This window comes from Pteropus alecto, unplaced genomic scaffold, assembly GCF_000325575.1.
Source record: "Pteropus alecto unplaced genomic scaffold, ASM32557v1 scaffold106, whole genome shotgun sequence".
Lineage (NCBI taxonomy): Eukaryota > Metazoa > Chordata > Mammalia > Chiroptera > Pteropodidae > Pteropus > Pteropus alecto.
Window position 1 is genome coordinate 2,243,620 of NW_006442103.1, and position 25,831 is coordinate 2,269,450.

The 25,831-nt window shown below is 36.7% G+C and overlaps 1 pseudogene; it reads left to right on the forward strand.

Moving 5' to 3' along the window:
- Nucleotides 1-531: 531 nt before the first annotated feature.
- LOC112486173 overlaps nt 532-25,831 on the forward strand; it is a 69,433-nt pseudogene continuing 44,133 nt past the window's right edge.

Genomic DNA, 25,831 nt, shown 5'->3' on the forward strand with positions numbered 1-25,831 from the left:
ATAAAAATTGATTAACAAGCTAGTAGTGGTTATTGAAGGACATGCTTTCATATTACGAAAGTTCATATGCATTGTGAATTAACACACATTTCAGTCCTTAAGTATTTTCTTCTCCTAATATTCTTTTTTCAGTTTCTTCATATTTGATTCACAATTATATTATCTGGAAAATAGAAAAAACTGTGCAGCAGCAAACTTTGGCTGGTGATAAAGTGTTCTGTATTACCTGGCTCAATTTGTCTTTTCTTCTCTTCTCTTATCCTTGTTATTATTTATTGGCATTTTGCCCGTGGCAAGATATAGGTTTTTAATGTGGACTTTATGATGTTTGTGAGTCAACCTAGAGAAGGCAAAGTATTTTGAGGGCAGCAGATTTAGCATTTTGCCATATGTATGTAATGGAGGTTTATTTATTGAATTTCAAAAATTAATTCCTTACAGCCTTGAGTGTATTTTGCTTTGTTTGCCCCTAGGTTTATATATATTGGTGTTTTTCCCCTTTTTAATATTTCAACAGGTGAGGTTAGCAGTATGGCTGGTGCTGGTGCTTTACACCTAGAGGTCTTATGGAATGAAGACGACATCCGTAAGTGGAACAAACAACTTTGGGGGATAGTTTAATAATTACATTTGGTGTGACTTGTCTCACATTCATTAAAGAGTCTAGGCCAGGCTGTTTCCTTGATCTTCATTTCTTTTTAGTTGTCAGACATTCAAAGAAACAAATAAAAATCCCTTCCCGGAAGCTGCTTAGTTATCTAACCTAGAATCTTTTACTCGGGTAGAAGTTACACATCTCAAACATTTCAGCGTTTAGATTTTAGAACTTGACAGATATTTAGGGGGATTTACAAGTGTGTGTGACCAGTCTGGTTTTCTTGGCTTTGAAAACATTTAAAATAGTCTAGAATTTTAACCTTTATATATTCTCATATTAAGGTTTTCAATCTTTAAAATATTTTTGTGTTCTTTCTTTGGTGAATGAAAAATATCACACTCTGATTATTTTTGATGTAGGAAATGACTAGAGAATAATTAATATAAAAAAGTCATGATTTTATTATTTAGGCAATGATAAGGGACTACTAATCCTCTGTCTAGTTTATAAATACAGGCATTGGAACCTATCTATCTTTTTTCCTCATTTAGTTTTATAACAAAATCTGAACGTAGGCTTATAAAAGTAATGTTATATATGAAGCCCACCAAAATGTATCTTGTATAGGAAGTAGACAGCAAGTATTCACTTTTGCCTGTCAAGGAATGCCCACTAGAATAGTTGGTAGGCGTCTAAATGTGGAGGTAAGTAATAAGCAGGTATTGACTTCTGTTGAGATCAATATCAAGATTTGTTGACCCAGAGAGGTTAAAATTGACTGAAGAGTGGAACAATAAATCTTGTTATTGACTAGAATGCAGGAGTCACATATATGTATTATTATAAACATTTTTCTTTTAGTGTAAGTGATAGGGGTGAGGTCATTTTTGAGACTTAAATATGTATAGCCCTATGTTTTCACATTGTGGTGGTGGCCAGTGGAAGCTCCTTGGCTTTCTAAAAATGTGTTTATTCACATGACATCAATAACATTCCTAGATCATCGTTCATGTTAACTATCCTTCTCCCTGTACTTTAGGTCCTTTTATCCTGATTAATTTCCAATTGAATTGTGGAATGCCCAAATCAGTATGAAGAAATTTCGTTTGAAAGGAAAAAAAGCAGAGAAGACACTTAAAACGTTATTTCTCTAGAGCGTAGTTCAGATACATTCCAGATCTCTGAATACTGCTCCACTGTGTACGTGTACATGCATACGTTTTTGTGTACATGCATACGTTTTTATGTACACAGACACACATTCCATGTGCCTGCTCAACATTCTTATATTTTCAGGCAACGCAGTCTTCCTTCCAGGTTGCCCATTGCAAAGATGATATTACTCTTCAATGATATAATGTATTTATTAGATAATTTTAAAAGCATGTCAAAATTAAAACACTTTTTGAATGCATATTTAAAATTATATTTCTTTGAAACCACAAAATATATGTAAGCTAGGTATTACTAAGTTGTTTCTGAGTTTTTAGTAGAGAGAAGTAGAAATGGAAAACAATTTTTCATTGTTCCAAATAACTCTCATGTTGATAAGAAATCAAATTCTGTATATCCGAGCTGAACAGAGCATGCTGGGTTACGCTAAGTCTCTGTTTGTGCAATAGCTTTGCCTAAACCGAGATCCAGGGACCACGAATGCATGAAATCCTGGAGGAATATTCAGCCAGGACATTGACGTGTCAGATTACTAATCCAAAATTCTCTCATGCGATATAAACCCATCCTTATATATCCACTCCTAGCCTAGTGGTAATAACACACACACACACACACACACACACACACACGTTTCTTTCTAATCACCTCCCGAAAGATGGTACAAGGACTCTTCAAATCCACAAATGCTCTGAAATCTGTGATTTAAGTATGAAACATGAGATATGTCTTCAATGCCTCACACTACAGGGTGTCTCCAGTTCCTCAGTACTCCCCATTGTGCCTCACGGTGGGAGAAAGCGCTGCACAACCCATTTCCTTCCTTAACTGAATTTCCTCGCTTCTATGGGTTTAGATTTTAATGGTTGAATTACATTTACATCTACTTGTGTATTTGCCATCAGCAGCCAAGTTCCTGCCTAAAGCCTTTACTAAACTTTGAGAACAAGTTTCTCTTAAACAGCCTCACTGGTTTATCTACATAAAGTCCCACAACAGCTCCTAACTCCTAGGAAGCTCCTGTACTAAATGGCAGGTCTTCTTGGCCATCTATTGGTTTTAATACTTTACAATGAATCATAGCTCAAGACACATCAGTAATTAAGCTGCAATGATTCCAAAACCACTGGAAATGTGGCAAAATCTTGGTTAGCCAGAGGTATTGATTAATTAAGTTTTAGAATTTGTGGTCTTTAGTGAAAAAAATATAGCTCTATGATGAGAAAACACCTAAACAGTACTGAAGATGGTACTGAAGAGTCTTCTAATCATGTAAAGTATATTGATAATATCATGGAAATGCATTCAGTATCATACACCAAAATATCTGCATTTTCACCACAAACATGTACAACATGAGGCAAGAGTGTAGTTAGGACATGGCTCTGAGCTACTGCCCACTCCCCACAACACACACATAAAAAAACTCTTTTTAATCTAACCAGCCCTGTTATACAAAGTCTATCTTCATATATGCGTGTAAATTTTCTACAAAAATTAATAAATTTCAGTTTGATTTCTTACTACTTGTGATTATTGCTAAAATATATAATTTTACCCCTTACCTCATACATATTCTGTATATAAAGATGAGAAAAGGACATACTCTAAGCCCTTTGTCTTCTTATGGTGATAGTTACTGGAGGCCCCTGAACTTCCTCACTTGTTTTACTGTGTTGCTGGTCAAACTCGGTTGCTGGCGGGGCTTCCACCACTGGAAGAACCCCTGGAGGTGGACAAGAAGAACCTGCAGATGTGAGAAAGACATTGCTTCAAATATGGAGTGATTTGGAGAGGAGACAACAACAACATTTCTCAAGTTGTAAAACAGATGAACAAATGGTGAAGGAGTTTGTATATCTGGGAAAACAAAACAAAACGAAACAAACAAACAAAAAACCTGAATCATAAACTTTCAGCAGAGAAAGCTGAAGTCTAACACAGCCTATATCACAGAGTCCCCAAAAGACTCAGCCCTTCTGAAAATAGGGGACAAGAGAGGGGAGACCGATAAGAAGTCTTATAACCTATTTAGTTCAGCCTAGGTTCAAGTGAATTACTATAAAATAAAGTGAGAAAAGAATTATCATATCAGTACTCAAAAGTGCACATTTTAGAATATTTAATGTTGGTCTGTATAGAATATTAGAAAAAATAGGAGCCAACTTACACTAATAACAAAAGCTGATTTAAATAAATGATGATACATCTATAAATGGTTGTGCTCATTCAGTCAATATGATTAATTATGGAAACTTAAATATGCCATTAAGGAAATGCATTTACTATATACTGGTGTATAAATTTTAAAATTAAGTTGCAAAGCTATACATATATAAAATAGTTTATTTTTTGTTAAAAAAAAAAAAAGGAGGACATATCCCCATTTTACCTACATGTACCATACATAGCTATAGAGTATATACATACATAGAAGTGATCTAGATAGTTCTATATGGTTACATGTGAGGCAAGGTCTCCTATCCTTTATTCGCTAATAAAAGAATTGCTACAATCAATCAGAAAAGTAATAAGACCATTTCTATTGAAATGTTAAATGAGAAATCCTACTTTTGATAATCTAAGTAAATAAAAGTATACATATAAATATATACCAAAGTATATATATATGATATATATATCATAAAAGTATATATATGATATATATCATATACACATTAGCCTAGCCCCTTTTTGTGTTGGCAGAAAGAGGGACCAACTTAGACACTCCTTAGTTATACCATAGAAGCTTTCGTGGCTAGATCATAAAAGACATGGAATCTTCCACCTCATTCTACATTGGATTGGTCACCTGAGGGAAAGCCAATAGCCATGTTCTTAAGGACACTCAAGCAGCCCTATGCCTGTGAAGAGCCAGAGGCCTCCTTCCAACAGCCGGCAAGGAACAGAGAGCTCCAGTCATCAGCCATGTGAATAAGCTGCTTTGGGAGCAAGTCCCCCAGCACCAGCCGACACCTTACCTCATAAGAAACCCTAAGCCACAACTACCCATCTAAGTTTCTTCCAGAGTCTTCACACTCAGAAACCGTGAGATAGTAAATATTTGTTGTTTTAAACCACTACAAAAATTGTGCACATTCATATAGTCAAAAACTGAAAATGAATGATTTAAAAATATATGTAGCTACATATATATGTCAATTTAATTGTAATAGTATCAAAACATAAGATTATAGAATAATTCATATAGTATGATCAATTTTTGTTTAAAACATCTAAAATTATCTATTTGTTTGTATATATTTGTTTGAGTACAGAAGAATGTGCTAAATGATTCATGCCAAACTGCTAATATTGGTTACATCAACAAGGTGGGAAAGGAAAGATTATAAACTTTTTCTTAATATACCTCAGCAATATTTGTGTCATATGAAGAGGGTGTGCTACTTTTACAATTTTTAAAAATATAATAAATTAAAGTGGAGAAAAAAACAGTAGCTATATCTGGATACTAGGACTTTACATTTTTTAAATTACTTTTTCTTTCTTTTTGTATCTAATTTTTGCAATGACCATGAATAGATAACTGAAATAATTTAGTTTTAGAAAATTTTAAATAAATTTTTAAGTTAAAAGTGAACTATTAAAAAATCATCCTTTGAGACACAAACAAGGAACCATTATTCTCAGTGGTGCTTCCTTGCCAACCTGATCTAAAGTTGGCTCCATGCGCTGTTTAAAGCGTGAAACCCATCCATGTGTTTTTCATTGAGCAGCACAGAATGTTTTTAATGTGTGAAAGGGTTAATATTTAAAGTACTCTTTATATCTGGGAGAGGATGGGGAAGAAGATCAAGTACGATCCCTGGGAAATGTAGTCACAGAAAGATGACAAGGACCCTTCACGGTCACCCACGATAACCTGGAACTGGGCACATCTCTCCAGTTCTCTGCCAGCCCATTGACCTCTTATTCCTACCAACACAAATTGGTAGAACTGAAAGAAACATTTGTACATTTAAACATATCTGGGATAAAACAAACAAACAATAAATAAACAAACACCAAACCTCCTTGTCTGGTCACTTTGCATCACTAATTATTTTGTCATGGTGGACAATGTGCACAGAATCTAATGGCCGTCACTCAGACAGCAGGCTGATGCACAGGAATTCTGCTCAACTTCCATGGCAAACTGCAGCTTTTACCCAGCCAGCCACATGAAACGACTTAGTTCTCGTGTTTCTGGTTTCTCTCTGCCCTGGCAACATTAGATTCTTCAAGTCAAGTTAATGCACCAAACAGAATTTTAAAGATGTAAGTATTATTGCATTTCTTAAACAAAGATTTTGTTTGAAGAAGGTGGGAGAAAAGAATCTTCCACCTTGATGGTCTCTTCTGAGGCAAGGGGTTTACTTCACAGCAGCAACCTTTACAGTGAGGGGAAAGATATGAAGAAGGAAATACATACATCCTAATCTCTAAAAATGTTCTCAACGTATCATGTCCCTAGCAGATAAATAAGCCTTTAATAAAATTTGCCATTTATTTTTTTCTAAAGGGATAGGAAAAAATCTGCTTTATTTTTTCCCTATTAATGAGTTCACTGCTGAGACGGATCCAAACTCCTGTTCTTCTTAGGCTTCAAATGACAATGCCTTATTTGCTTTAGATGATAAGTCACTTACATATTTGGGATCCGTTTAATCCTCACAATCTTTTAAGGTCGGTTATCAGCCCTCTTTAACAGAGGCAATGCCTCAAGTGCAGAGAAACCGAATGATTAATTTGTAAGTATTTGGTGACATAGCCGAGACTCAAAGTTAGGTCTGCTCTCACTCTCTAAACGCTATATACTTTCTTCTCCCCTGCATCTGATTCTCATTGCTACTGCTGCTTTTGTAGGCTTTGAATGATTCACAAGAATATTTCAGGCCCACTTCACCTTTGAACACGATCTCCAAAACCTAAAATGGAAAAGCCAACACATGAGAATTAGAGATTCAAATAAACATTGAGCTATAGCACCGATTATTGGCAACTTGCCTACACCTTTGAGATGTGAGGATTATTCCATCCACACCAGCGAGCTAACAGAGGGGCTGATGGGGAACTGATGACCCATCCCATGATGAGTTTGGGTAAATAGAAAGGCCTGGGAGGTACCCGCATATAATAATTAAGAGGTATTGACTTCTGCTGGGGTCAAGAGGAAGATTTATTAACTTAAGGGATAAATATTGACTAAAAATTGGGATGGTTCCTCTTTTTCTTCCCAGAGACCTGGTAAATTACTCAGACTGCCATTCAGACACTGGAAACTTAGAATTCTTCTCCAGTTTTATATTCGTCTTTAGTTATAGGCCTCCTGAGGGAGGAAAATCTTTGTACTATATTTTAGAGGGATATTTAAAATCCTGCTAATTATTACTTCATTTTTATCTATTCTAAGACTCAATGGCCAGAAGCCTTTTATTATACAGTAATAGGTTTTCACATCCTTAGGGCTTTTTTCCTGTGGTCGTCAGTGTCTGACTGTGAGCCAAATTTCAATTCATCTCATGCGATAGCTTCTATTCTTTCCCCCTGTTTTTTTCTCATCCTTAAGAAGTGGTTTGCCTCCTGTGGAAACCCCTCCTAGGCCTGCAAATTGTGCAAGTGATGGCTTAGGAAAGTTGTGTTCCAAAAGCCCCTTGTTGTGACATGCTTAACACAAAGTCACAATAAATCCTTTTCCCCTCAGATAAGTCATTCACAGGTGGCCTGTGAACTGTCAAACATCCGGGTCCTGTTCCTTTGTTTGAGAGTATCTTTAAATGTTGGTTGGCTTCATTTTCTTCTCTTTCTTGATGACATATAACAATCACTTCAGATAACCTGCTTTCCTTTTCAGACCTTTTCCTCGATTATTTCTTTTTTTGAAGCTCCTTTCCCTTCAGTGAAGTTGGAGGTACATCACCACATTATATTAAAAGCTTCACAAGTGCAAATCTGTGAGGCTTCGAAAATGTACTCTCTTCATTTAAATCTACTCCTTCTTGATCAGAAAAATCAACACCTTCCACAGCTTCTTCTTACTAAGTAGGAGTATGTTTAAGGCTCTTATCTCCTTGACTCCAATAAATTACTAAAAGTATTCATTCTAGTTGCTTTGAAATATCTTAGGAACATTTGTGGCATTAACACAGAGTATTGCAGCTTTTGAAGTTTTATTACTTTCCAGGTCTTTTTTATTATATATTTAAACTCTAATCCCCTTTCTTTTCTTGAGATGATTGTGTTTGCCAAAGACCTGCATGGAAGAAGTATGTCTATTTTATACGCATTTTTCTCTCCCAATCTCACTCCTTCAGAGGCTGTTATGGATTTATAACTGCAGATGTTACTACTAAATTTTCTGATTCTTTCTGAGAGTTCCTACCTTGGTCTGACATGACGGGAGCAACCGTAAGTCACTGAGTTCACCGTGCGCCACGGTAGTAGGTGGGACGTTTTGATGGACATGCCTAATTGTGACTTGGGCAACCCCCAATTTCCATAGAAACGCATTTTCTCAACAAATAATATTTGAATGTTTACAACTGTGCAGTGTCTTAAAATAGGCTTTAGGCTGCACTGAGCTGAAATTTGTACAGCACTCCTTGCTTCAATACCTTACATCATGCTGGTGGCAGGTTGGGAGAGAGGAGCCGAAAGAAATGGGTCATCAGCCATGATGTGCTTAACGTGCCATGCAACCCTTATGAATGGAGGACAACTCTAGGCACAAAAGGAGCTAATTCTGGGGCGAAATTCATGCCGGAGTCCTTGCCTCAGGAAAGAGCTGGAGGTAGTCAACAGCAAGAAACCCCTTGAAATTCACCACCCAGAGATCCAAAGAAACTGCAAATCAACCAGCTGCCACAAGGTGGTGTGATCACATTGACGTCCTTCTTTCTGTTCCATTTCCCATAGAAACCTTTTCACGTCAACTATCTGAGGACAAAGGTATCATTTTTACATTTAAATAAAAACCACTTATCACCAAGATTTATAAAGCATTTCAGTGCACCCAGGCAGCTGTCTGCGTGTACTGGAGAGCACATAAACAGGTGAAGTTGAGGCTGCTGAATAAAAAGCAAGAAGGTAAATTTTGTTTTCTCATAGCTACCTGTGAGAACCTGTACTCTCCCCACATTTGATGACCATTTTCTGTCTGTACGAAGTCAACTGCATGCGATATATCATCCCTTTAAAAATGCAATTAAAGATTAATAATAGAAAGGATTTAGAACATATTTTAGATCATGTCCTAGAACTCTTGTGAAGTGCAATTTACCTTAGATACAGGGTGGGCATGAACTAGGATGCAGATGCTATAGAAAAATGTTTTAAGTGCCATTTAGGGAGGAAAAGGACAGGTCTGGATGTTGTCATGGCTCTGTATCCTGATGCTACTGCTCACGGGGACATGGGCTCTGCTCTGCCCGATGTTTTCAAATCCGGCACATTCTCTGTATTCTTGGGGATTTCGTTAAACTCTCTGTGCATCACATTTGAAAATACTTGAAGACAATACTCCAAAGCACTGTTGTGGGGATGGAATGGATGAATTCACATAAACATAGCTGCCAGGAGCCAGCAGGACGTAGTGGAAATTAGATAAAGATGCCCTTCAAGGTGCACTCATCCCCTCTCTAGGGTGCAGAGCATGGCACTCACCCTCTCACCGGGCCACACTGGCTCAAGGAGCACCCTGCACAATTGTATGTGTAGGTTCTACATGTAAAGCTTAAAACAAGGCCTGGCACAAGTAAGATAAGACCTCTAAAATGTTTGCTGTCACCATCATGATCACCATAATCATCGTTATCACTTGTGGCTTTCTCATTGTAGCTTTACTATGTCCTCTTTATTCTACAGACATGTCAGAAATATACCTATAGATGGATAAAGTGGAGAAGCAATACATGTTAAACAACTTTATAAACATGTTGGCCTGATAGTGAAAACTGACAAAAAATTGCTAGTGGATGTTGTGTAGAAGAAAGACCATGAAAAAAGGAGAGAAGTCCTAAAGGATGGGCCCTAATTCCCTAGCCAACCCACTACGCGGCTGTCCCATTCAGTCCTAGGACACCCTCACCCCGCACCCCCCACCTCACCCTCACCCCTGCCTAGGCCAATGCTTACCCAGCTGGTATTGGGACCTGGCTATACTTTTAAAATAGGCATTTGTTTGTTTGTCTGCTTGGTGTTTGGGCAAACAGCTGATCTCTGGGACCCAACACTACCACATGACTCCCTGGGTGATGGCCATTCTTCAGAGTCTTCATATGTCAGCTTGCCCATATCAACTTAGAACTACTGTACTAACTGGTTGCAGGTTGCATGGCATCCCTGACTGTCATTAGGGAGTATGCAGAGGCTGCCAGGAAAGGAACTGGTTGGTGGAATCAAGCTCTGACAAGCCACAAGGTTTGCAGGTGCATTTTCATTAAAAGAGCATTGTTCTTTTCTTTAACTGTAGCATTTAGAGCAGTGCCAATAATTTGCATTCAAGAAAGTGCATAATATAGACAAGGTACTTGACCAGCGATCTTTCAGTCTAAATAAAACAAATATTAACACAGAAAAGGTAAAGAATGAGAAAGTTTTGCTCTTACAGTTTGCATCCAGTTCAGAGGACCACGGCTCCTTTTTGAAGAGGAATAAAGCGTATTCATGCCACGTCATAGGCCACTTGACACAAATTCTCTGTTTTACTGATTTAGTCTAGGAATGCAGTCGGTGACAATATGTATGTTTACTTTGCAAATAAACACTTCTAAAATATTAGTAGAACCTTATATGGAGGCGGGGACTAACTTAGAACTTAAACATGAATAATATGGTTTAATGATATAGCAATTAAGTCAGTTTTGTTGTTCTGGAACTGCTAATTTTCTACTCACTGAGGAGGGAAGGGGGCCTTATTTTCTAAAATAAAATTTTTCAAACCGTCAGGTTTTATACTATAGGCTGTAAGCCCTTTGACATCATCTTTTTGTGAGGCACTTTTGAATTAAATATGTTATTAGTACAAGAAAATTATGACTATTGTAAACAAACAATAACTACTAGTTTTTCTTGTGTTTGTTTGACACATGGTTATGGAGCCATCACAGCACTGAGCCACTTGAAAAGTCATTGATCCAAAGCACAGTATTTTCAGGGCAGCTATTGTAAATTCTTCCATAATAGCGTCAAACTAGATAGTTTATGACAAGCTCTGAAGCAGTCGCTGGTAATAACCTAGAAACATTCATAGGGCGAAAGGAGGAACATTAATACGGCCCCCGGTGGAAGCAGGAGCCCTGTCCACAGTGACAGCTTGGGGCCAACATGTACTAGAGGACCTGCTTGGGCTTCCATATCAGCCTGGGGAACTGGCAACATGGTGCTTTAGGGACATGGTGCTCACCTACCCTGCCTGGATGGAACAGTAGCCTCACGAGATGGCGGGGCTGTAAAACCCAGCGGAGGGGGTATCCAGTATCTCTACCCAACTTCAGTAGAACATCTGAACGTCTGTTTTATACGTTGGGCTTCTGGGCAACACAATGTTTAAAGAGCTACTACTTTTTTAAAAAAAAGTTTTTTGTTCATTTGTTTTTTACCAATAAAATAAAAAGTGTTAGTGCTGGGTAAACAGAGAAAGGGAGAAGAAGGGAAAATGAAACTGATTCAAGACAAGAGACCTGATTGACACAGAGTCCTTGGGTCGTCATCCCTGGGAAGTGGTTGAGGGCAGGATGAGGCAGCTGGGTATAAAGTTCCCACAGCTTTGCCATGCTCAAGGATGGAACTGATTTGAATGATGAAGAGCAGGAATAGAAAACAAACCAACAAACAAAAACCTCTCTCGTGAATGGAACTTGTAATCCTAGATATACCAAGCTAAGATTTTCTAGTTTATCTCTTTTTTTCCTTAGCAGAAGCATTTATTCAGTTGTCACGGTTAGTATTATGTGTCAACTTGGCTAGGTACGATGCCCAGATGTTTTGTTCAAACACTAGTCTATAAATTACTGTGAAGGTATTTTGTAGATGGGATTAACCTTTATAATCAGTTGACTTTAAGGAAAGGAGATTAATTAGCCTCCACAAGGTAGTTGGGTCTCATCCAATTAGGTGAAGGCCTTAAGAGCAAAAAAACGGAGGTTTTCAAAAGAAGTTCTGCCTCAGGAACATAGAAACCCTGCCTGAATTTCCAGCATGCAGACCTGCCCTGCAGATTTAAGAGTTGCCATCCAATTGACACTCCAGTCATCCCAGAGAGGTTCTGATCACCCCTGAGCTTTGCAGTAAGAGAAAAGGCATGACTTCAGAGGCCACATGCCCCAGATTCAAACCCCAGCTCTGCCACTTACCAGCAAGACATTCTGTAAGTTATGCAATCTCTTCGATCCCCAATTTCCTCAACTATAGAATGGAAGTAATGTTACTTATTTTCTGTATTGCTCTTATGGGAATTAAATGGGAAAATATGTATGAAAATAGATGGTACAGGATATGGCATATAGTAAGTGATTAGCAATGGCAAAGAGTGTGGATTATTTATTTTATCTATTATACTGAAACCCTTCAGACTGCTTTACCAGCTATTCAGGTCTGTGAATGCCAAGCCTATCTCAGTTCCTATTTGTAGACACAGTCAAATATAATTTAGTGTATATATAAATTTCCTAATTTGGATTCCATGAAATTATTGAGAAAAAATGGGACTCAGATTCAAATAAGAGTGACAGTCTGCATGCTATCACACCCTCTGGAGATTTGCATCTTACATTAGTATATTAAAGACTGAGAAATTCGGCGGTCTCATTTAACTGCGTATAATCTAATTATGGCAGTCATTAGTCTTGTTTACAAATATCCAAGTTTCCCTCTCCTTCCCCAGGCACATGGTAAGTTTTACTTCCTCGCTCTTTGAAATTAGATGTGGTCATATGACTTGCTTTAGATAAAAAAGAATGAATGGGTGACCAGTGACATTTCTAGGTACAACCATAAAAGCCACTTCCCTTTTTCTACCTTGGACACGTCAGAAGTGTGAATTAGATGGAACTTCAATTAGTCTGTCACTGAGTGACAACACTGAGCAGAGCACTCTGCTCTGCTGATCTGCTCTGGGCATGGCGCACATGAACGAGGAATCAACTTTTTGCTGTTATAAGCCAGACGCTGAAGCCGTTTGTTGCTGCAGCATAACCCAGCTTATCTTGTGTCACATAAAAGTTTTTTTAAAAGTTAGTTATTGCTGTAAGAAAATCCTAAAATACATGGCATGTGTTAGTAGCTAGGTTGCAAATATTAAGGAAACTGTTAACAGAATCTGAAAGGAGAGCAAAATGTTTCACAATATCAAAATACACTTGGCCACGGAATCGCTTTTCCTGGCTTACCTATTAGTCAACAACGTTGGGAAACACTGATCCAGGAGAGTTCACTGGAGTCCTTTCTTTTCCCTTGGCACGTGAATTATTGCCAAAATAAGTAGCTAATTAATTTGCAACAAAATATTATATGGATGGAAAATGATTATCCAATGTTTCTTTCACAGGCTATTCATTTTTATGCCTCCTCTTATTTACTCAAATTGCAAGGCTTTTCTTCCTTCAGAGTCTCTTTTGCCCCATCTTATTCTTCAGAGTTTAGTTCAAATGGCACTGTCTCAATAAAGCCTCACCATTTGCAGTAGTGATTAATTGCTCACATTAATTTTGGATTGTACCACATTTCTAGCATTTACCATCCTCTGCCTAATAACACGATTACTTTGTATACGTATCTTGTCTCCATCAGATTCTAATCTCCTTTAAACTTGGATCCATATTGTACTCATCTTAATGTCTCCTATAGGACTTAGCACAAGCATTTACATTTAGATTGAACTCAATGTTCACTAAATGGAATTATGCTAAGGGCTAAGTAATGCTACATTATTAATAAAAACAACTAAACTTTTAACAAAGCGTGACAGAAGCGATAACACTTTCATATAATTGTTTTATTTTTCATGTTATACCTATGTGGTAGAGACTGTCATCCTCATTTTAAGGACACAAAAATTCATGCTGAGAGAGGTTAAGCAACTTGACCACGTTCACACAGCTTATAAGCAGCTACCATATTTGGCAAACGTGAGCCTAGACACTGGCCTTAGGTGCAGAAGGATCGATATTTACAATTATACATGCTGCATTGGCAGTTGCTTGCATTTTTCTTTTCTAATTTAGGGTAGTCAGCCCAAAAGTTTGGCAGATTTAGCTTGGAACAACATAAAAATAGGATTTAGGCTGGCAGAAAAAGAAAGGAATAATGAGAGAAACTGTAAAAGACAGAAAGAAACAGATAATAAGGCCGTGACAGCCACCCCCACCTTCTCTCTCATAAATATCGAGAAACGGCAAAGCAGCAGAAGAGGATTTAGGAGAGGAAGAAGGCGCATCTGCCGTGTGTGCTACGCATTTTGCCAGACCAGAGACGGGGGCGAAGCTCAGTGATCTCCTGGATTCAAAACCTTAGAGACACTGGTAGGGAAAATATTCAAATAGCATCATTGGCTCACCAGCCAAGGTAAGCTGCAGATTACTTTTTAATAAAAGTAGCTTTAGAAGTTTTCTTTGTCTCTTATCCTTCTTATTTGCTGTATTTGTTGGAAACCCTGCCATTATCATTAATTGAAAGAAAGCACCCAGTGTGCTTAAATCTTCGTCAAGGGAGAAAAGACTCCTCCAGATCAAAGAACCAACGATACACTCTGATGAAAAGATAATCCTATTTCTGTGACTCACCACAATTGATTTCTTTGTGGACTATCATCCAGCAATCTAATTTGCACACGACAGTGGGTTTTGAATGTAATTGTGGTTCAGTAAATGCTTAGTAAATGCCTACTATGTGCCAGCCCCAAGTCAAGCTTTGCAGGGAACACAAGAAAAAGTGCCCCTACCCTGTAAGAGTGTGGGAAGATAAAATGCCGGCACATGACATGTGAGACAGTAGAATAGCACAGGTTATACATAGAACCTAAGAAGAGAGCTGCGTAAGGTGGTCCAAAATAATGTCGTAATAGTTAGCGGAGGAAGCTTCACAAGAGCACATATGAACTGTAAACAAAAAAATAAATGAACAACAAGCCATACATATTAGAGTGTGGAATACTGACTCTCCATCAACATCCGTGGCTTCTTCCTTTTTCCCACTGAAGACAGAGTGCATAAGTTGAAGAGTAAAAACAAAAAGGGAATTCAAGGGGCTGAGTAAGAGAAGCCTGGGTATTCTTTATCCGAAGGTGTTCACAAATCTCATTTTATAGCTAAAACTGGGTCCCAAGGATGTAAACCGATTTGTCAGTTGTTACACAGATGAGTAAGTGGAAATTGAAACACAGACCATCGCAACCCTAAAACTATTTTCTTTCACTCTGCTTTTCTCCCATTACTCAGCTTCCCTGCTACAGCCAGGAAAATGGCTAAGATTTTATCCAGAAAAGACTGAGTAGTAAATACCTACCATGATGTGTCTCACTTGATTTTCGTATTCTCTTACAAGAGCCAGAAGTGCTCCCACATCCGCATGGTAACATGTCTACCCCAATAGCCATGCTGCCCCTGGTGACTCTCTCCTTCTGGCCAAGGTTTATTGGGCCAGAAATGGTACAGGACATAGTCAGGACAATCAGCGACCTTTGCATCATCTGCAAGTAAAAGAACTTGACCTAAGATCTTAGTGGATCTTAATGGTGAAGTGAGGATGCAGTGTTAAGAAAATTGGCTGATAATGAGAGAGGTTTAGATAAACAGGATGAACAATGAAATACTGAAGAGTGCATGGCTTAGGAAGTTGTGCTCCAAACATGGAATAAGTGTCCTTTTATACTGTACCTGTGACATGGTAACAGATTTCCTGAGCAGGCAGAGTTGTTAGAAAATGTGATTCTGAACTGATCAACAGCAGATTATTTGTCATCTGTGCTCCTGGGGGTCTCCCTGGAGAAGACATTGGAATGGGTAATATGTTTACTGTGGCAGCCAACAGTAGTATAAATGGGGAAGGGAAGAAGAATGTGCCACCTCAAAATATGCCACTTTAGCATAGGATTATTTTGAGCTGAAGGTAATTGAGAAGAAATAGATACAGGAAAAGCTCTCTGCCCTCCACTTATTTGCCTAAAAGGGTATAAATTTTTAAAGGTTCTCCCCTCTTCCTCTCCCTACCAGGAAGGACAAAAGTTAGGTAATCACTAGAGACAACCCTAGATTCCTATCAGCCCAGAAACAGCACCGAAGTAATCTACATACCACACTTGACTAACTAACCCTTATCTTTCATTAATTTCCCTATATATTTGCCTTCCCACAATTTGCCATTCAAGTCCTTTTCCTTTGTCACTTCACTAAAAATGTATTATCTTTTGTGAAAAGGTTACCTAAGCCCAAGTTCTGACCACTCCTCTGAGTTACCCTTGTCTAAATGTTCCCGTGTGCATGATGCATATGTTAACAAATTCTCTTTGTTTTCTCTTCTTAACCTATCTTCTGTCAGTCTAATTTATAGGGCTCTAGTCAAAGAACCTAAAATGGGTAGAGAAAAAGGTTTTTTTCCCTCTCTCTCTCTTCTACAGTTTAGACAGACTTTGAAGCAGGGTTAAAAAAGGCATTCAGTAAAGTGGAATGGAGATGAGTTGAAGCAATAAATGAAAAGACAGATCACAGACTTAAATCTACAAGAGAAAAGAGATAGATGATCATAAGTGTCTCTTAACTGCTAACTATTTATGAATCCTTACGAGAATATTCTCCCCTATTTTATTCCAACAGCCAATGGGAAAGGATGGGTCTTAACAAGAGAGAATCCCAGAGGGAAGTGGGCTGAGAGTAACCCAGACCTTAGAAAGAATTGTCAAAAACAAAATTGACCTACAATAATTTTCCCACAGTCAAATTGTTGGAAAGAACAAATTAGTCTAAAGAATATTATCTGATATAGATTTTTCATCTTAGTAATTTCGATGCACTGGAGGAAGTTTCATGAGCTTTCATGTGCCATTAGGCCATTTTTTTCATTTTTTTCAGAATTTTTTGGGAAACCATAAATTCTTTTCTTTCCTCATTCCGAACACATATAAAGTCATTGTATCTGCTCTGCTCATTTGTCTGAAAGATAATTGTTCTAAAGTCAATATTTCCAGCCACCAGTTAACATTATTTTATCATTTTTAAACCTTGGCATCCTTTTTATGACTTTTACCCATATTTTTTAAAAAGATCGTTTCTACGTAATTTTGCTCTTTAAAATGTTTAGATTCATTTTTCAGTCAGTGATGTTACTTTCATTTACTTAACTTTATTTTGTGCTCCATTTTAGTTGTACACTTCTTATGTATTTCAGGAAATTTTACAGAGAAGTATTTTTACTACTCGTTTCTGTTAGAATCGAAGCTATAATGGAAAAGGTGCAGTCTCAACATGGCTTCTCAGACAGCTTTAAGGTTGGGTTTAAATTTGTCAACCTAACTGTATAAAATGATATATAAGTAAAACCCTGATAACCATGATTCTGGGCCACTGAAATCCTCATGACAGAAAAAAGAGAAGAGAAATATATGCCAGCTATTTCAACCCAGTTAATTCTTACATTATTCTTAATAGTTGAAAGACCTCAAGATTGAAATGGAAAATGCAAAATGATCTAGGTGAATGTAGTGACTAATGTAAACTTCACTGTCCATGACTTCATTCTTTACAACTCACCTTTTACCACATCATGTATTTGTTTCCTTAGAGTATACAATACAAAGGAACAAAGGATTAATTAAAACAGGTTTTAAACTAGTTTGTTTTTGGCTGTTTGGTACAACATCATGAAAATATTGCTAAGTAAGAAAAGCAACCAGGATTGGATGAGAGGACATCATAAAAGAAAGTAGAAGTTTAAAGAGCTGGAGAAAAATCTCCCAAATTCTGAAAAATGAAAAATAAAACATTACAATTCTAAACACCTTCTCCAATGTTTCAACATTAATAATACATGAATAACCAATTGTAAATGAATCGTTATGTTACTTATTTTTTACCATTTTGGTTTTAGGCAAATTGTCTTCAACCAAATTAGCTGCAAACTAACAGAAGCAGTGATCAGAGCTGAGCTCCCTTCAATGTGGTTAGGGATAGTTCATGGTGCTGCTTCAAACAAAGCAGGATTTGATCCGATTTGTTAACTCGGTTTATCTCCAACTCCTCAACTTCTTGCTCTCTGGTTCATAGAGTTTCTTTTCACTTCTGACTTCCCCACGTGTGTCTAATCTTGGGATTCTGATCTCTGGTCTCCACCTGAATTTACATATAGTGGGAACTAGTTCAGGTTCTCAGCTTTCTGCTTTCATCCTTAATTTCGTTTATTAACTCCTTTTCCTTTATTTGAGACCTAAATGGGTGGGGAAGATTACCAAGGCTTCCTTCACTAGTTATTTCTAACAGTCACCTTCTACACGAGGATGCGATCTCAGGAGTTTCCTCAGTTCCCTCTATTGCATATGATCAAACCAGGGCTTCAGGCAGGGGTCTCCAAGATCTGGAACCACAAGGGCGAGCCAACTAGCAGCCATATTTGTGTTAGATGAATCTCCTTTCCTGATCATACTTTACTGTACAAAAAGGAAACACCTGAAATAATTGGGTCAGATTTTCTTTTTCTAGAATTTGGAAGAACATTGTAGCCTCTGTAGGTGGAAAGACTATTTAATATCAAGTCAGATGCTGAGGATGAGAGAGCATTTTGTGTTACGTTAACCAGTAAATCAGAGAAAGCAGGGTTTTTGTAACCTCAGAAAAGTATTTTATTCTTTATTAAACAATACTGCTTTACCAAAAATCAATGTTGGAGAGTTTGACATTTATTGCTACCCACCAGAGATCTGTTCTCACTGAAGCATATGTGGGATGTGTCCACAATTTAGAGGCATTCTCCTGTTTAGTAAATTACCTACAATTGTTTATCTACCTTTTTAAAGTGTGATAAAATATACATAACATAACATTTATCATTTTAAAAATAAACCGTTTTAAGTGTATAGTTCAGTAGAGTTAAGTACATTCACATTGCTGTGCATCCAACTTCCACAACTCTTTTCATCTTGAAATTCTATACCAATTACACAACTCTCTATTCCTCCCCTGCACCTAGCATTGGCAACCATCATTCTTTTCTCTATCTCTATGAATTTGGCTTCTCTGAGTAGCTCATATACATGGAATCATACATTATTTGTCTTTTGTGACTGGCTTATTTCACTTAGCACAATGGTCTCAAGATTCATCTTTGCTGTAGCATATGTCAGAATTTCCTTCCTTTTAAGCCTGAATAATATTGCATTGTATGTGCACAACATTTTGTTTATCCATTCATCTATCAATGGACATTTAGATTGCTTCCACCTTTTGGCTACTGTGATTAATGCTGCTATGAACATGATGTACAAATAGAAGGCCAGTTTTTACATAGAGAGAAAAATTTTAAAAACATGCACAGAAAACTAGACACAAAAAATGAAGAGAGGTTTCTGATACCTTTCTATTCCTGATTCTCATCTGTTGAGATCCACCTGTTCTTGGGTTATATGAGTCATCTCTGTATCCTTATACAATAAATTCTTCTTTTTGCTTAAGGGAGCTCAAGCTACTCTCTGCTACTTACAACCAAAGAGTCTTGACTAATATATGAATAGAAGAAAATCTCTGGAAATACAGACAAATTCAAGCCATAACAATACTTCTTTTATGTAAATAAGAAATATGATAAATTTTCAATATAGACAAAGAAATTGAAAAGTCCAAATATCACCATCAGTCAAAACATCTGTGACCTTCTAGACCTTTAGTAAGTAGTTGAGAAAAGGAAGGAACATTCCTAGATAAAACCCAAGGAGATAGGTCAATGCCATTTTAGATTTGATTATTAGTTTTTGTTCTGTTTTTTTGTTTGTTTTGTTTTAAGTTTTCCTATCTCTCTGCAAAGCCAGAACTGTCTAACAGGGATGGAATTCTCTGCAGACAGTTTGTCTTTTATGAGCTTCACAGACACTACCAAGGGAAAAAGGAATGATATATCACTTTTACAAATTCAAAACAGTTCTCACAAATATTCATTGTTTGCCTCCATTTTTTTAATCTCTTAGCTTCATTGACTTTGAAATTACTGCTATAAAAGTTCAGATAATTCATGTCATTAGTGCCCATGATGTCCAAACAGAAGAGCTGCTCTCATCCCACATCTCATAAAAACAATTGAAACAAAACCAAACAAATCTCAACACATACATTTGCTTATTCCTATCTTGTGGTTTTCATAACTGGATTAGCTTGGAAATTTCATCAAGTCTGAAAAATGCTGAGTGATCACTTCCAAAAAATGGCAATAAATTTCCCTCTTTAAAAGAAAATTAATTTCTATATTTATTTGGCACCATCTTCTATCGATTTTCTCCAAAGTAATTTCAGTATTCAGACCTTGACTCCCAACCTTCACAAAATTCTTTGTGTCTTTGCCACTTCCTTTCCCATCATTCCTTTCACTAATTTTCAAAGACAACCTGCTTCTTTTCCTCATCATCCTTTGGCCTTGTATTTTCTTTAGCATTCCTTTTTTTTTTTGCCCCACACTGATAGTTTTCTTTTAAAGACTTGATTTTTAAGAGATGATGCTAAAGAAAATATGTACAACAAAGAAAAGGAAAGAAATATATTTTAATATTTCTAAGTGCTGGCACTGGTGTTCTCCCTCTGTGCTGAGACACAGCAGCATGAATTTATGGCGTGTTTAGAGTTTTGAATTGAGAAAGTATAAAGACCTTTAGAAAATCATCCCAAAAGCCTCCTGAAGAAATAGTTGGCATAGTTGAGTGGTGTGAGCAGCCAATTCATGCATTAAGAGAGAAATTAGCATTTAAGTAATTTAAACATCCAGGACTAGACTCGCAAACTTTCTTCAATTTGGAACCCTTGTCTGATTAAATTTCTTATATTAAATCAGTGTAAGAAAATACAATATGGAATAAAAAAAAATGATCTTGCATGTCTTTTCTTCAAAATGCCTAGTAATGAATTATTAAAGTTAAATCTACTTTTGGCTTTACACAGATTATTTTAATTCGATAATAAAATGTCATTGTTAGTTATATTTTCATATATATTCATGTTCTCTGAAAGCCAGGAGGAAAAAAAAGGGGCTTGTATAAATTTTAAATATAGCTGCCTAAACAAAAGCAAAAATAAACAAGTGGAACTACTTCGAACTAAAAAGATTTTCTGCTCAGCGAAGAAAACCAACGAAATAAAAAGGCAACTTATAGAATGGTAGAAAATATTTGCAAACCACGTATTCAATAAGGAGTTAATGTCCACAATATACAAGAAACTCATACAACTCAACAGAAAAAAGAAAGGAAAGGAAAGGAAAGGAAAGGAAAGGAAAGGAAAGGAAAGGAAAGGAAAGGAAAGGAAAGGAAAGGAAAGGAAAAATTTACCCAATTAAAAAATGGGCAAAGGACCCGAATAGACATTTTTCCGAAGAAGACATACAAATGGCCAACAGGTACTTGAAAAGGTGTTTAACATTACTAATCATCTGGGAAATGCAAATCGATATCACAAATGAGATATCACCTCACATCTGTTAGAACAGCTATTATCAAAAAGACAAAAGAGTAAGAATGTAAATTGGTGCAGCCACTATGAAAAATAGTACGGAATTTTCCTCAAAAAATTAGAGAATAGAATTACCATGTGACTCAGTAAACCCTTTTCTAGATATTTACCCCAAAATTTTGAAAATATTTATCCATAAAGATATATGCACCCTGATGTTCATAGCAGCATTATTCACAGTGGCCAAGACATGGAAACAATTTTAGTGTCCTTGATAGATGATTGGATAAAGAAGATGTAGTACATATATAAGTGGAATATTACTCAGCCATTAAGAAAAAGTGAAATACTGCCACTTACGACACCATGGGCGGATCTTGAGATTATCATGCTAAGTGAAATAAGTCAGATGGAAAAAGCTGAGAACCATATGATTTCACTCATGTGTGGGATATAAAACTGAAAACAACAAACAAATAAGACAAAAAACTCAGGGACACGGGCAATAGTTTAATGGTAACCAGAGGGGAGGGGATGGGAGGAGGTAGATAAGAGCAAAGGGGGTCAAATATATGGTGACAGAAGGAAATTTGTCTTTGGGTGGTGAACACACAAAATAGTATACATATGATGTATTATTGACTTGTACACTTGAACCCTATATCATTTTATTAATTAATGTCACCCCAATAAATTTAATTTAAAAAAGACAAAAGAAAGAAAATGTTGGTAAGGATGTGAGGAAAAGGGAACCTCTGTACATTGTTGATGGGGATGTAAAGCCACTGTGGAAAACAATATGGAGGTTTCTTAAGAGATTAAAAATAGAACTACCATATGATTCAGCAATCCCATTTCTGTGTATGTATCCAAAGGAAATGAAATCAGTATCTTGAATTGATATGATATCTGTGCTGCCATGTTAATTGCAGCATTATTTAAAATAGTCAAGGCATGTAAACCTAAGTAACCATTTGTGATTGAATGGATAAAGAAAACATGATACATAGAATATATAGAAGTATATAGAAATGTTGAAATACATATCCATTGTGGTATATATATATACATTGAAATATTATTTAGACTTAGAAGATAATTCTGCCTTTTGTGACAACATGGATGAAACTGGAGGGCATTGTGCTAAGTGAAATAAGCCAGACAGAAAAAGGCTAAAATACTGCATGGTATAATTTATATGTATAATCTAAGGGGGAAAAAAGTCCAATTCATAGGAACAAAGAGTAGAAAAATGGTTGCCAGAGGCTAGGGGTGGGGGAAATAGGGAGAGGTTAGTAAAAGGGTACAAGTTTCAGTTATAAGATGAATAAACTCTGATACCTTACATAACATACTCACTGTAGTTGATAACACTGTATTGTATTATTGAAATTTTCTGAGAATGTAGAACTCAGTGTTCTCATCATAAAAAGGAGGGATAAATATGTAAATATGTGAGGCAACAGATGTATTAACTACCTCAGCTGGAATCCTTTCACAATGTATACGTTTATCAAATCATAACATTGTAGAAATTAAATATTTTACAAGTTTTAGTCAACTATACCTCGATAAAGCCAGAAAAGAAAACAGCTGCCTAAATCATATAAAAATTACACTGGTTGATTAAAACATATATATATCCTTTGTGCAATTGATGGCATATTGTCTACTCAATAGTCCCCACACAGTATAAACATGCAAATGCAAATGTTGAATCCGAGGCGTCACAGCCTCTGTCAAAGCTAAAATGTATAGTAAACCTCTGAAATTTGTTATTTAATCCAATTTTTATCAACACATTTTGTGCTTTGTATCCTGAGACAGAAAGCGATCCATAGGAGACAGAGCAACTTCTCTCAAGGCGCTCATTAGCCTAGTTGTAGAGATTGAACATACATGCAAAAAAAAAGATTATTTAAAATACAATATATAACCTCAGAAATGTAAAAATGTCAAATGAAAATTAACAAGAGAACTCTTATAGACATCCAGACAAGGGAAATATTCACTGACATGGATGAACAGGGAAGGTCCCAGATGAGTTGGAGGCGAACCTTAACTTGAAAGAGTTTGTAGGGATCAGAGAAGAGAGACTTAGAGCAGTGCCTTACAGTTACAGGATGGATAATATGAGTGAAGACAAAAGCAAAATTACTCCCAGCCTGTTTGGGGGAGGGAAAAAAAGAACAAAGTAGTGTGTCTAGACAAGAGAGTTTTCAAGGGTAAGAAAGAAACACCTGACTTCTCCAAAAAGGAAGAAAAAAAGCTTTTTTCAACAAGTGGACCAGCTGCAGAGGTATGAAGGTTCTAACTTGGTTCTCCTTTATATGGAGAATGAAACAATTGCCTGACTAAAGCAATTATTAACAACTTTCGAAAAATATTCCAGTCACTTCTGTGTTCACAGAAAGTTTCCAAGTTTCTCATTTAATGAGAAAGATATTCAACAAAAAAACAAAAACAAAATAATGCAAATATCTATGTAGCATATCTGTGGTTATTTTCTTCAAGATAATATACGTATATTGAATATATTCCCTCAGAAAAAAATGTCTATCTATACTCACATATACACATACATATACATAAAAGTTAAATATAAATAAAGATTATATTGCTGGTGTTTTGTTTCTTCTTAAGTAAAATATTGACATGTGTGCATAGAACTTTAGAATTTAAAAATCACGTAGCAAAACCTAATCAGTAAGAAAGTTAAAAATGTTTCTTTTGCATCTTCATTAACAATTAGGCATACAACTGCCCTTACAGAGCATAAATTAAAGGATTTCCTGGGCCTGATATTCTTTATCCTCTGAGATCTTCTCAGCTTGAATTATGTGTTCACGTAAGAGTCTGTGGTCTTGTGCTGACTGTACAACGCGACATACCTTCCTGGAGTAACAATTTTTATCTGATGATTTGAAGGTAGGCAAGTTACGTAATTTAATAGTGAATAGTTAAAGACATAATTTTCATATCAAAGTACATACAGAAAAATTATAGTGCAAAATGTAAAATGCTCCTGAAATTTTAGGAAAATATGAGGCATTGAATAAATTTCCTCTATGGTTGGTTGGGTAAGCTAGTTTCCCAAATGGCAAGAGGAACAAGGGAGATGACTTAGAGGGGTGTAGAGCAAGTTTACTCTCCTTAGAGGTACTCTGGGAGAAATGTTTACAATATCATTGCCCTAGCAGATTCCTTTTTTCTCTCATATCTGTTTATCCTGTTTTATGTCTAATCTTGCTATTAAAAGAGTAGAAATATGATGGTCTATAAGTTTGTTTTCCGGCTTTCAGGGACAAGTTTACTAGCCCATTCTAACATTTAGCAAGAGGTTTTAGTTCTTTTTTCAGGGCCTCTGGGGCTTGAGGCTGGTCACTATACCTCCAACCCCATCTCCATCCTGTTGAGTTGGTCCTGGGTCCCAAACACTGCTCCCTAGGGCTGTGGGTAGTGCCAGACAATCAGTTCAGTCTGCACCATTAACCTCCAGGGATTAGTAGCTCTCTGTGCAATTGAATGTTCCCAGATTAGTCCCTGTGGTGAGCCACCTGCCAGGACGCAGCACAGCACAGGCAAGCTAAGAAGCTGGTAAAAGATTTAAAGCTCAAACTTGAGCTGAGCAATCAGGATGTTTTTCTCCCACAATTTACAGCTACTGTGGCATGACCTAGTTTTTCATGGCCAGTTTGGTTTTTTTCCTTTAAAATTTTAGAACTGACCTACCTGATAGAATTTCTTTCATGAAAATTAATGGAAGTAATTTCAATTTCCCCATAATAAAATTGGAAAACATAGTGCAATCCAACATATCCTTTAAACCTTCATTAAGTTCCCATTGTGAACATTTGATATGTATTGAAATAAGAGTTCTTGGCCTCATGCAAGTAAGGACTGGCCTTTCCTTTGTGTGAGAGAGACACTCAAGCAGTAACAGGAAAGCATGTAGGGAGCTCCAGGCTCTGTACAGACTGTACCCAAAGTGTACAAATCTTAACAGTTGATCTTGACTTGCATTAATATATAAAGTGGTATGAGATTATCACTTTGCATGCTTAAAGAAAACATGTGCTTTGCAACCAAACAAGATAGGAGTAGAAGTAGGAGCAGAAGAAGTCCTACTCCTTCTACTGATTTTTAGAAATCATTGTCCCAGTAAAAGGTATGGCCTGGAAAAAGAGGACTTATTAAGGGCATTTAGAAATGTAATTTTTCCCAAAGAAGGACAATTCAGAGGCATCTTTTGAGTTTCAAGCCTTGGGGGTTAAAATACTCAGCTAAAGTAACTAGGGCATAAAATCAAAGGCATTTTCCCAGGACAGAATATGAATCTGTGTTTGGTGTAAATAAGATGATACGAAATGATTAACTTTGAGATGTTTGGTTTCCCTGAAAGTGTTTTCCCCCCGTGCTTAGAAAAACG